The sequence below is a fragment of the Puma concolor genome, chromosome B3, assembly GCF_028749965.1.
Source record: "Puma concolor isolate L17-30 chromosome B3, mPumCon1.1.hap2, whole genome shotgun sequence".
Classification (NCBI taxonomy): domain Eukaryota; kingdom Metazoa; phylum Chordata; class Mammalia; order Carnivora; family Felidae; genus Puma; species Puma concolor.
In genome coordinates this window covers 9552470-9562646 of record NC_141672.1, presented here as the reverse complement: position 1 = coordinate 9562646, position 10177 = coordinate 9552470, and the positions used below count along the sequence as shown (strand labels likewise).

Here is a 10177-nt window from a genome sequence, read left to right as displayed (position 1 = left end):
CAATCAATGTTGAAGAGGGAAGAAATCATTGCCAAACACCCCCCAGATCAGTGGAGCGGGGGGGGGGGGGGGAGGGGGCAGCGCAAACCTTACGTGTGGCCACAGAACAAGCCAAGGAAAGGTCTTCTTCCTCTAAAGTTGTTTCCACGTTTCCGTCGCCCCCTTGGGAGGCATGACCGCTGTTTACACTGGAACTCAGTCATAAAAACAACCACGTGAGGAAAATAATGATACGAGTTAAATGTTGTATTAGACACACTCGGTCACTTACGGAGCCCGCCAGCTACCTGCCTCAACACCAGAAGGAAGAATACTATTTAGGATTTAGGGGTCACCTGCGACACATCCACTTTTCACATCCATCACAGCACGTGACAGAGAAAAGGGACAGCACAGTGGTTCCGACCACAGACTCTGGATCCAGGCTGCCTGGGTTCCAGTGAGGATTGGCTGAGTTAATCCATTGATGTACCTAGAAAAAGCGTCTGACACACAGCAAAAGCTGTTAATCCTGACCACATCCCCTGTGACCCTGGCCACGATCTCAGCTCCGCCTCACGGCTCAGAGAGGTTAAGCTACTTTCCCCCAAGCCCTTAGCCAAGGAAGGGAGTACGGGGACCCGGATCCAGGACCGGCTGATTTTGAGCCCCCAACACATTGGCCACCCTGTGGCTCTAAAGGGCAGCCAGGCTACACAATAGAACATTCCTCAGACAAACCTGGAAATCTTCCATGTGGCTCACCGAGCTCTCAAGGCTCACAGGGTAGCTGTAACCACCTCTGTGTGGCCTCTGCCTGCCTGGGTTCTAGAAAGTGTAGCCAGCCTGGCCCTGTCGCTGGGTAGGAGCACTGGGCTGGGCTGGAGGTGGAGGGAGGAAGTGCCCAGGAGGGTGATGACATCACCACCCAGCCCTTGAAAGATGAGCTGTTCCCTCCGCCACTCCGGCTCTGCTCTGGCAGCTCCTAGGAGGGGTGGGGACATCGGGCTGCCCTGCCGCACGGAGGGAGCCACCGAGGTGCTCCCGTGGCTCACTCTGGACAAGGTGAGTCCTGCACGGGGGCTGGTCCAGTCGCCTCGCCGTTGCCAGGAGGACAGGAGGTCCCAGCACCAAGAGAGAGTCTGCAGGTGAGTGTCACAAGGGCTAAAGTTCCCTCAGGTCCTGGGGGCGGGGGGGGGGGGGGGGGGGGGGGGGAGTTCTTTCCCTTTCCTAGTCCTGGCAAGTCACAAGAACGGCTCCCAAACAGGAGGAATGATCTTGTTTGTTCTAGATTTGTCTTCTCCCTGAATCGAGACAGGCATGTGTGTGTTTGTGTAAACAATTTAGCGATCTGATTTCTGTAGATTCTGGGTAGCTGCCTCGGACATGAGCAGTAAGGAGCAAGCGTCGTACAGCAGGGATGGGTGTGGGGTGTAGACTCTGGAACCTGGCTTTTATCTCACAGCTGTGCTGATCACTGGCCCTGTGTGACCCCAGGCAAGTTTCTTAACCTCTCTGAGACTCAGCTTCTCTGTCTGCAAAGAACTCTACTTGCTGGCTTCCCAGGGTGGCCGGAGTTAAATCAGGCGGCAGATGGGAGAAGGTTTATAAACGCTCCCTCCTGTGCTGGTCCTGCCTGTCGTGGATAAAACTGGGCACCACTCAGAGCGTGGGCTTTGCATGGTTTGGAGTCCCAGCTCTGCTCTCATCCCCTGGGTAACATTTTTGAGCCAATTATTTTCCCCCTCGTTTCCTGAGCATAAATATGACTTGGCGGGGTGGTTACAAAGGTAGAAATGGGCTCGTGCTTGCCTGCAAAGCCCCACGTGTGCAGTCAGTGCCCAGTCAGAGCTACTGAGGGCAGGTGGTTCGTGAGCCTGGGTTGGGGTGGGCAATGGGCGTTGCTCTCCCAGGCAGGTTAGAATGTGCCTCCCTGAGTCACAGGCTGCCTGTGGCTCCCGCCAGCCCACAGGAAGTGGGAGCTGTGATCCAGATGTGAGATCACGGGGGTCCTTTCTCTAAAGGAGAGAAGGGCTTGGCTGGGGGTGGGGTGGGCCACCCCAGAGGGTGCTGTTACATCCTCTGGAGGAAAACTATTCTATGGCCTTCTAGGCCCTGGCAGCGGTGGGATGATGGGGAGCCCCACAGGCTCGAGGAAGGAGTTTGCTGCTTTCCCCTTGCGTGCGGTAGAGAAGGCAGGCAGGTGTGGGGAACAGCCAGGAGAAGTTCGGAAAAACATCGAAAACAAGAATGACCCCGTGCCGTCCCCACAACAGGCGAAACCCTAGGGTGGTATCTCAGGTCTGCCCTAAATTCACAAAACCCCTGCAATTCTGTGCTCCAAGCCCCTCAGGGTAGGGGTGAAGAAACAGTCTCAGCACGGGGACATAACCCCAGCCAAGCCCTTTGCTCGCCATCGGGGGCCATCGGCCTCTCTAGGACTCAGGCTCTGTCATGTATACACAGGGGAAAGTTCAAATAACTGAGTCTAGGTTGGAGGAGTGGGGGGAACTAAGGGCTTTGGCTTAGACCAAATTCAGGAAGATACCGGCCAAGCAGGGACCAAGCAGGGGAAACAGCTGTGCCATGTGGTCTCTGCTAACATAATGACTGTGTCTGGCCTGAAAGTTCAGAGGGGGTCAGAGGGTAATGCTAAGGACTGGCTTTCAGAATGAAAGCAGAATCTCCTCTGTGAGTTCACTGCTGCCTCCCCTGCACAGAGAACCACACTCAGCATAACGCAGGCACTTCTCGTTTTTTGGTGGATGACTGGATGGATGGATGGATGGATGGATGGATGGATGGATGTAGATGGATGGATGGATGAGTGGATGGATGGATGGATGGATGGAATGATGTGAGGATGGATGGATGGATGGATGAATGGATGGATGAGAGGATGGATGGATGGATGGATGGATCGATAGATGACTGAACGGATGACTGAATGGATGGATGGATGGAATTACTAAATCAAAGACACCCATCTGAAAAGGCTACATACTGTATGGTTTCAATTATATCACATTATGGAAAAGGCAAAGCTAGGGGATTGTAAAAAGAGCAGTAGTTGCCAGGGATTAGGGAGAGGCAGTGAAACTAATCTTACGATGCTGTAATGGGAGATACACGTCATTATACATTTGTCAAACCCATAGAATATACAATGCCAAGGGAACCCTGTGGATGTTGGGTGATAATGATGTATCAGTATAGGTGTTCATTGTAATAAATGCACCACTCTGGTGGGGGATGTTGATCACAGGGAAGGCTGTGCATGTGTGGGGGCAGGGAATATATGGGAAGTCTCTGTACTTTCTGCTCAATTTTTCTGTGAACCTAAAACTTCCCCCAAAATACAGTCTAGTTTTTTTTTTTTTAAAGCACACAAAGTGTGTTGCTTTGAGGATTCAGACTATCTCAAGACCATGAGTCAAATGATCAGAACTTACTAAGATTTGACTCCCTGAGTACATCACTTCCAACGCCTACCCAGTCTAGGAATCCCCTGACCTGTGAGTATCTTTCTTAGTGCACACACTTCCAGGGATGGGGAGCTCCCTTCTTTACCAGGCAGCCCACTCCATCTCAGGAGAGTTCTACTGTTAAAAAGACCTTTCTTAGACTGGAGCAAAACTTCTCCTACTGAGCGATGGGCCACTTTCTAGTTCTTGGGGCTGGACTGTCCAACTCCAGTCCTTGTAGGTCCTTTCGGAGCTAAACCTCCACAGCCCCTTAACCAAGACACATTTTCTACTGCAAACCCAAACAGTCAGCTACTTCTTTGACTCTGTCATCAAAGTGGGGATCTGTGAGGTCCTGAGGGCTAGAAAAATAGAAGCCCCGGCAAAATCGTCACAGCACAAAGCAGGGTGGAACACACATGAGTTCAAATCCCGACTGCTTCCTCCTTAGGGACGCTCTCTGAGTTTGTTTTCTCGGGTGTGCAATGGGGATAATCATTTCTATGTCTGAAGGCCATGGTGAGTTTTAACTCAGAGGGTGTTGTGAGGTGCAAGCAGGTATCGGAATCACTGCAGGTGCCCACCTAGCAGAGGTGGATGGATGGATGGATGGATGGATGGATGGATGGATGGATGGTTGGATGGATGAATGGTTGGATGGATGGGTGGATGGATGCATGGGTGGATGGTTAGATGGGTGGATGGATGGGTGGATGGTTGGATGGATGGATGGATGGATGGATGGATGGATGGTTGGATGGATGGTTGGATGGATGGGTGGATGGATGGATGGGTGGATGGATGGATGGATGGATGGATGGATGGATGGTTGGATGAATGGTTGGATGGATGGATCGATGGTTGGATGGATGCATGGGTGGATGGTTAGATGGGTGGATGGATGGATGGATGGATGGATGGATGGATGGATGAATGGTTGGATGGATGGATGGATGGGTGGATGGATGCATGGGTGGATGGTTAGATGGGTGGATGGATGGATGGATGGATGGATGGATGGATGGATGGATGAATGGTTGGATGGATGGATGGATGCATGGGTGGATGGATGCATGGGTGGATGGTTAGATGGGTGGATGGATGGTTGGGTGGATGGATGGATGGATGGATGGTTGGATGGATGGGTGGATGGTTGGATGGATGGATGGGTGGATGGATGGGTGGATGGATGGTTGGATGGATGGTTGGATGGATGGGTGGATGGATGGGTGGATGGATGGATGGATGGATGGATGGATGGATGGTTGGATGGATGGTTGGATGGATGGATGGATGGGTGGATGGATGCATGGGTGGATGGATGGGTGGATGGATGGATGGATGGATGGATGGATGGATGGGTGGATGGATGGGTGGATGGATGGTTGGATGGATGGTTGGATGGATGGATGGATGGATGGATGGATGGATGGATGGATGGTTGGATGGATGAATGGTTGGATGGATGGATGGATGGATGGATGGATGGGTGGATGGATGCATGGGTGGATGGTTAGATGGGTGGATGGATGGGTGGATGGATCTGGGACTATCAGAGGTGTGGTCTTTGCCCTGCTGTGGGGCCACTACATCTTGGGAGTTCCCAGGGAAAAGAGCATCCCAATACACATGTGCTCATGTTCCCAGACACCTCATCCTTGGGTGGTGACAGCAGGAGCCCTGTTGTACTTCCCTTCAGGGCCTAACCTTTAGGTTTCCACCTTCCACCACCACCAGCAGCTGCGGGCCTCCTGACTTCTGTGGAGCCCTGTCAGGTGGGGCACAGAGAGCTGGCTTCCAGACCCCAGTCCAAACTCACGAGACAGCAGAGCAACTTCAGACAAGTCACTAGGTTTCTCTGGGCCTCATGGGTCCACACTTTAAAATCAGCAGTACCTGGATGGGACACCTCTCAGGATGTCGTAAACTGTAGAGTGCCTGTCACTTCTGTGGTTGTTATCGTGCTGATTTGTACCCGTGACACTGCTTCTCCTCCTCTTCCCTGCGGGTTCCCTGAGCCACTGCAGTCCAGTGTGGGCACTGCCCGATGGGGAAAGACTAAGCCACTTCCCAACGCCACTGTGCATCAAAGTCACGTGGAGCCTGGTCCCCTCCTCCCACCACCTGCAGACACCCAGGCTTTCCCCTGGGACTCCAACTCCTCACAGCTGGTGGGCTTCTGCCCACACCTGGGAGACAAACTGCCTTTGCAAAGGGCTTTCTGAGGGGAACAAACTTGAGGAGAAATCAGGCCCTGTCCACGCCACCCTCCCCAGGCCCTTTCTCTCAGTCCTAGCAGCTAAGAGACGTGGGTCCCGCAAACCGTGGGCACCTGGGACCCATCACGGTCCCCCCCACCTCAACTCAGGAACGGGCAGAAACCCCGTCCTGAGAACTGGGAGAGTCCAGACAGCTCCCAGCCCAGCAGCTTGGGCCTCGACTGCTAGGACTCATCATGCTGGGCCTTCCTCCCCACCCAACTGGATCCCCTCCAAGGAAAAGATAGAGCCCAGCGCGGGTTTACCTACTGCACACTGGGACACACCTGCAGGGCAAGGTGACAGCCTGATCCTGAGGGGAGGCTCTCTGGGGTCTTTCCAGAGCCCCTGCGATTGGACCTGCCTAGCATGGGCCCCGCCCCCCTCCCCGGGAAGCCCAAGGGGAGCAAAGGGTGTTGCCTTGGGGTTGAACCTTGGGCAAGCCACCCCCTCTCTGGACCCCCGCTTTGCCAATTAGTAAAACAAGGGCGGCAGAAGGGGTCTCTGGGCTCTCTTCTGACCGGAAGTGTCCGGCAATGAATGGCTAGGATTCAAGGACAGGTGGGAGAGGTACAAAGGCGGGCCAGGTGGGGACAGAGGTACAGGTGCGCTCAGAGCAGGGGCAATGGCCGCGGGCAAGGTGGGTCTGCACACATCATTTGTGGCAGCCAAAGCAGTGGGAAGCAGGAGACACGAATTGGGGCGCGTGGAGGCAATAGACTCCCAGGTCAGCGATGCCTCGCCCCTCCCCGCTCCTTCCTTCCCTGATTCCCCTCCTCCTCCTGGTTCTGAGGCCACCGCGAGGACGGAATCCCGGCTGCACTCCTCCCCAGCCGTGTCACCTGGGACCACCACTTAGCCTCTTCTAGCCTTGGTTCATTCATCTACAAACAATAATAGAACTGGAAGCCTCCTGAAAGGAGCTGGGAAGTGTCTGCTCTGTCTGGGGTCTCACCCAGGCATTAAAACAGCAGCGGGTGTCGGGCTTGTTAAATGCACGGGCGACCAAGATGTGGTGCTTTGGAGATGCTCCCGTGTCCTCCTCAAACAATGAGAGGCGCCTGGGTGGCTCAGTGGGTTGAGCGTCCGACTTCAACTCAGGTCACGATCTCACCATCCATGAGTTCGAGCCCCGCATCGGGCTCTGTGCTGACAGCCCGGAGCCTGGAGCCTGCTTAGGATTCTGTGTCTCCCTTCTCTCTCTGCCCCTCTCCCACTCGCTCTCTCTCTCTCAAAAATAAATAAACATTTAAAAAAAAAAAAACCCCAAAACCAAAAAGAGGATGCCTGGAAGGAGCGTTGAGAAACCCAGAAGAGCACCTCTGGGAGGGGGAGGGGTCAGAGCCAGGAGGCAGGTTTCCTGGTCGCTCCACACACTTTCGTAGGAGAATTTCATAGAATTTCATGGAAATTCTTATCATGAGCATGCATATCCCTTTGCAGAAATTTCAATGTATTAAACAAAATGAAAAAGAATGCAAATAAGGAGCCAAAATCCTCCAGGTTGCCCGTTTCCCACACCCTGGGTCTGTCCTACAAATGAAGGGAGGGGACAATTCACACACTGGCACCTGCCTCCCGGAGCCAGTACAGGGGAGAGGCAGTGAGAGGACAATTCACACGTTGGCACCTGCCTCCAGCAGCCAGTGCAGGGGAGAGGCAGCAAGGGAACAGGAGGGACCGCAGGGTGGCGGGGCAGGCGGCCCTCTGGTCCATTCTGTGACTGTTGGGGGAAGTGCGTTCACTGAGCATCTACTACGTATGGGCTCTGTGCTGGGCACTGGGATGCTGCTAGGGATCCCGAAACTGCTTGCCATACTCAGATTCTGGGGAGGAGTTTTTCTGAAAAAAAAAAAAAAAATTTTTTTTTTTTACTTGTCTGTGCATTCCAGTCACATTAATCCCATCAAATAATCCCAGAAAGGAAAAGATGTTACAGACAAGATGACTGTGATCAATGAAATCAACTAAAGTCTAAGGTATGGCTAATAAATTGTTGTAATTTTGAAGCTTAATAACTGTTTAGAAAGGATTCTTTAGATTAAAGAAAAGGCAATGATCTGGCAGGACTAAGCTGGTCCCATCTGGGAGAAAGAACTTTCTTAGACTAGCACAGAGCAGGGCTGCGGGGGACGAGGTGACCCAGAACCAGACCTAACAGCACCCTCCTGGCTCGTGGGGCCCGCACCTGGGTAGGCTCAGCCAGGCATCCTGGGAGATCAGACTCTGCAGAGACAGTAAGAGGCATCTGGCCATCAGAAGCCATTAAGCCCTGGAATCCCCTGAGATGGCCTCTGGCCTCCTCGAGAAAACGTGTTCCAAGGAGACCTCTTTGTCACTACAGACAGATTTGGGACTTTCGAGGCTTCTTCCCCTATGGGCCTCACCGTGCAAGCCAGCACCCACGTCCTAAAGGCTCTGGGGCACGGATGGGACTTCACTTCTCAGCTCAGCAGCCCCAAACCGCGGGCCCCTTCCCCAAGGGAAGAGGGTCCTTTCCCAGGGGGGCCCATGGCAGCCATTCATAGACCTACAACGCTCTGCAAAGTCAGCTCCTTTGAAGGTCTATCTGGTTGCTGAGAGCAGGCTTCTCAGCAGGTAGCCTCCGGCCACTACAGCCCCTGGGCAGGGGTGGGGTGAGGGGGACACTGGCCTGCTGGCCCGTAGCCCAGCATTCTGACCCAGGCTTGGCCGATTGTTTGCTGAGACACGTAGGGCAAGTCCCGGCCTTCTCTGAGCCTCTCCTCTCTCCCCTGCACCAGGGGAGCCTGTCCACAGCCGTCGTGCTGCCGATAGAGCAGGATGGTGCGTGCAGGTGCCCACACAATGCCAGGACTCCTCTTGTCCCAGCCTCCCCGAGCCACTTACTGACAGTGCTCTGGGCTCCGCGGCTCAGACACCTGCCCACAAGGCACGCAGAGCCTTGTGGGAGAGAGAGCCAAGGGCCCAAGAAACTCTGACACTGCACTTTGCCTCTGTGACCCCCGGTGGCATCCCCAGAGGATGCTGGACGGTCACACACATGGCTTACTTCCAAGCGTCCCAAATCCAGTGCCAAATGGCGAGGTCTCCTCTCTTCCGGTCCTGGGCCTCTGTTGTCACCCGCTGATACACACACACACACACACACACACCCACACACACACAGACCACACACATGCACACACACACACTGCCTCTCTGCTGCCTCTTCGGCCCCCCATCCAACTTGTGACACGTCACTAAAGTCTGAGTCGCCTTTGTGGGCAGTGTTCAGTTCCTTTCCCATGAGGGTCCAAGACCCAAGCTAAGTGGAGGGTACGACTAACTGGGGAAAGAGGTGACAGTGGGGTAGACTGGGCCATTACTCATGCCACAAGTATATCTCAGCCCCACGCCTGGGCTCCCTGGCCACCTAGAACTGCCTTAAGTATTCCTCCCGGTAAACCCACTAAGCAGGAATGGTATAACCACTGGAGAGTCAAGGAAATGTCTCCGGAGGCAAAACAGAGCTAGTCAGAGGCCAAGTTAGGCTGGGCTGGGCTGGTTCTTCCCGTGAGGACATCACGCCTCCCTGCCTAGGCAAGGGCATGAGGAGAGGGACCCCACTGTGGGTGCTTCCCACAGCGGGATGTAATACTGGAAGCCCCAGCTGGGCGCTAACAGCCCCGACGGGGACACCTTGCATGTCCCTGGCCCTGGACACGTGTTTACTGTAAGAATAAGTACCAGCCATGGGGATTTTCCTTGCAAGAGACCTGGGGCACTTCTCCCGAGAGTCTGTTCGGACTACGGGGGCTGTGGCTGAAGGGGCAGAGGGGGGGCCACCAAGGGTATTCACCGCACAGAACCGCCCTTGGATCTGGCGGGGACGTTGGAAGTGACTATTATTCCTGAAGCAGAAAATGGAACTGAGGCTTAATGAGTGTGAGGAGTGATCCGCTGGGTTCTCACCACAACCCACACGCTGGCGATAAAGCGCCGTGTCCTACAAGTGGGGGGACCCAGACCCAGAGAGGGGGGCCCCCGAATCGATGTCCCACTATGAGTAAATGTCGGAGCTGGGATCTGAATGCCACCAGTGAGACTCTGTCATCCAAGGTCTTTCATTACACAGCTCTGTTATCTCACAGGTCAGAGCTGACCTGCCCTAGGGTGACGAGTTGAGGCAGCTGAATAAACCAGGGTGGGGGGTGGTGGCGGAAAGCGGAGGCAACACACAGAGGAAGGAAAAGCAGGCTGCTTTCAGGTCTTCTGCAAATACACCAGACCCCAACAGAGGAACATCTACACACTGAGGAGGGAAACAGACTGTGGTACTGAATGGTCCTCCCTGAGCAAAGGCAGCAGACCGACAGGCTCACGTCTAAAAGGGCTCACAAAACACGCCATCTCTGCTACCGTCGTGAAAAAAAAAATCACTCAAAGCCGTAACCCAGGCAACAGAGGCACGAGTCAAAATCAAGAACACAGATCAGGAAAGGATTTGCTTCTGCC

General features: G+C 54.1%; 1 protein-coding gene across 2 annotated transcripts in view; it reads left to right on the top strand.

The window, feature by feature from the left end:
- Positions 1-333: 333 nt before the first annotated feature.
- BDKRB2 (bradykinin receptor B2) overlaps positions 334-10177 on the top strand; it is a 30979-nt gene continuing 21135 nt past the window's right edge. The window contains exon 1 of one of the 2 annotated variants that reach the window (XM_086708863.1): positions 334-1127. The gene's annotated coding sequence lies outside the window, so the exon portion shown is untranslated. The remainder of the gene's footprint in view (positions 1128-10177) is intronic. The other variant, XM_086708862.1, reaches the window with a different exon arrangement.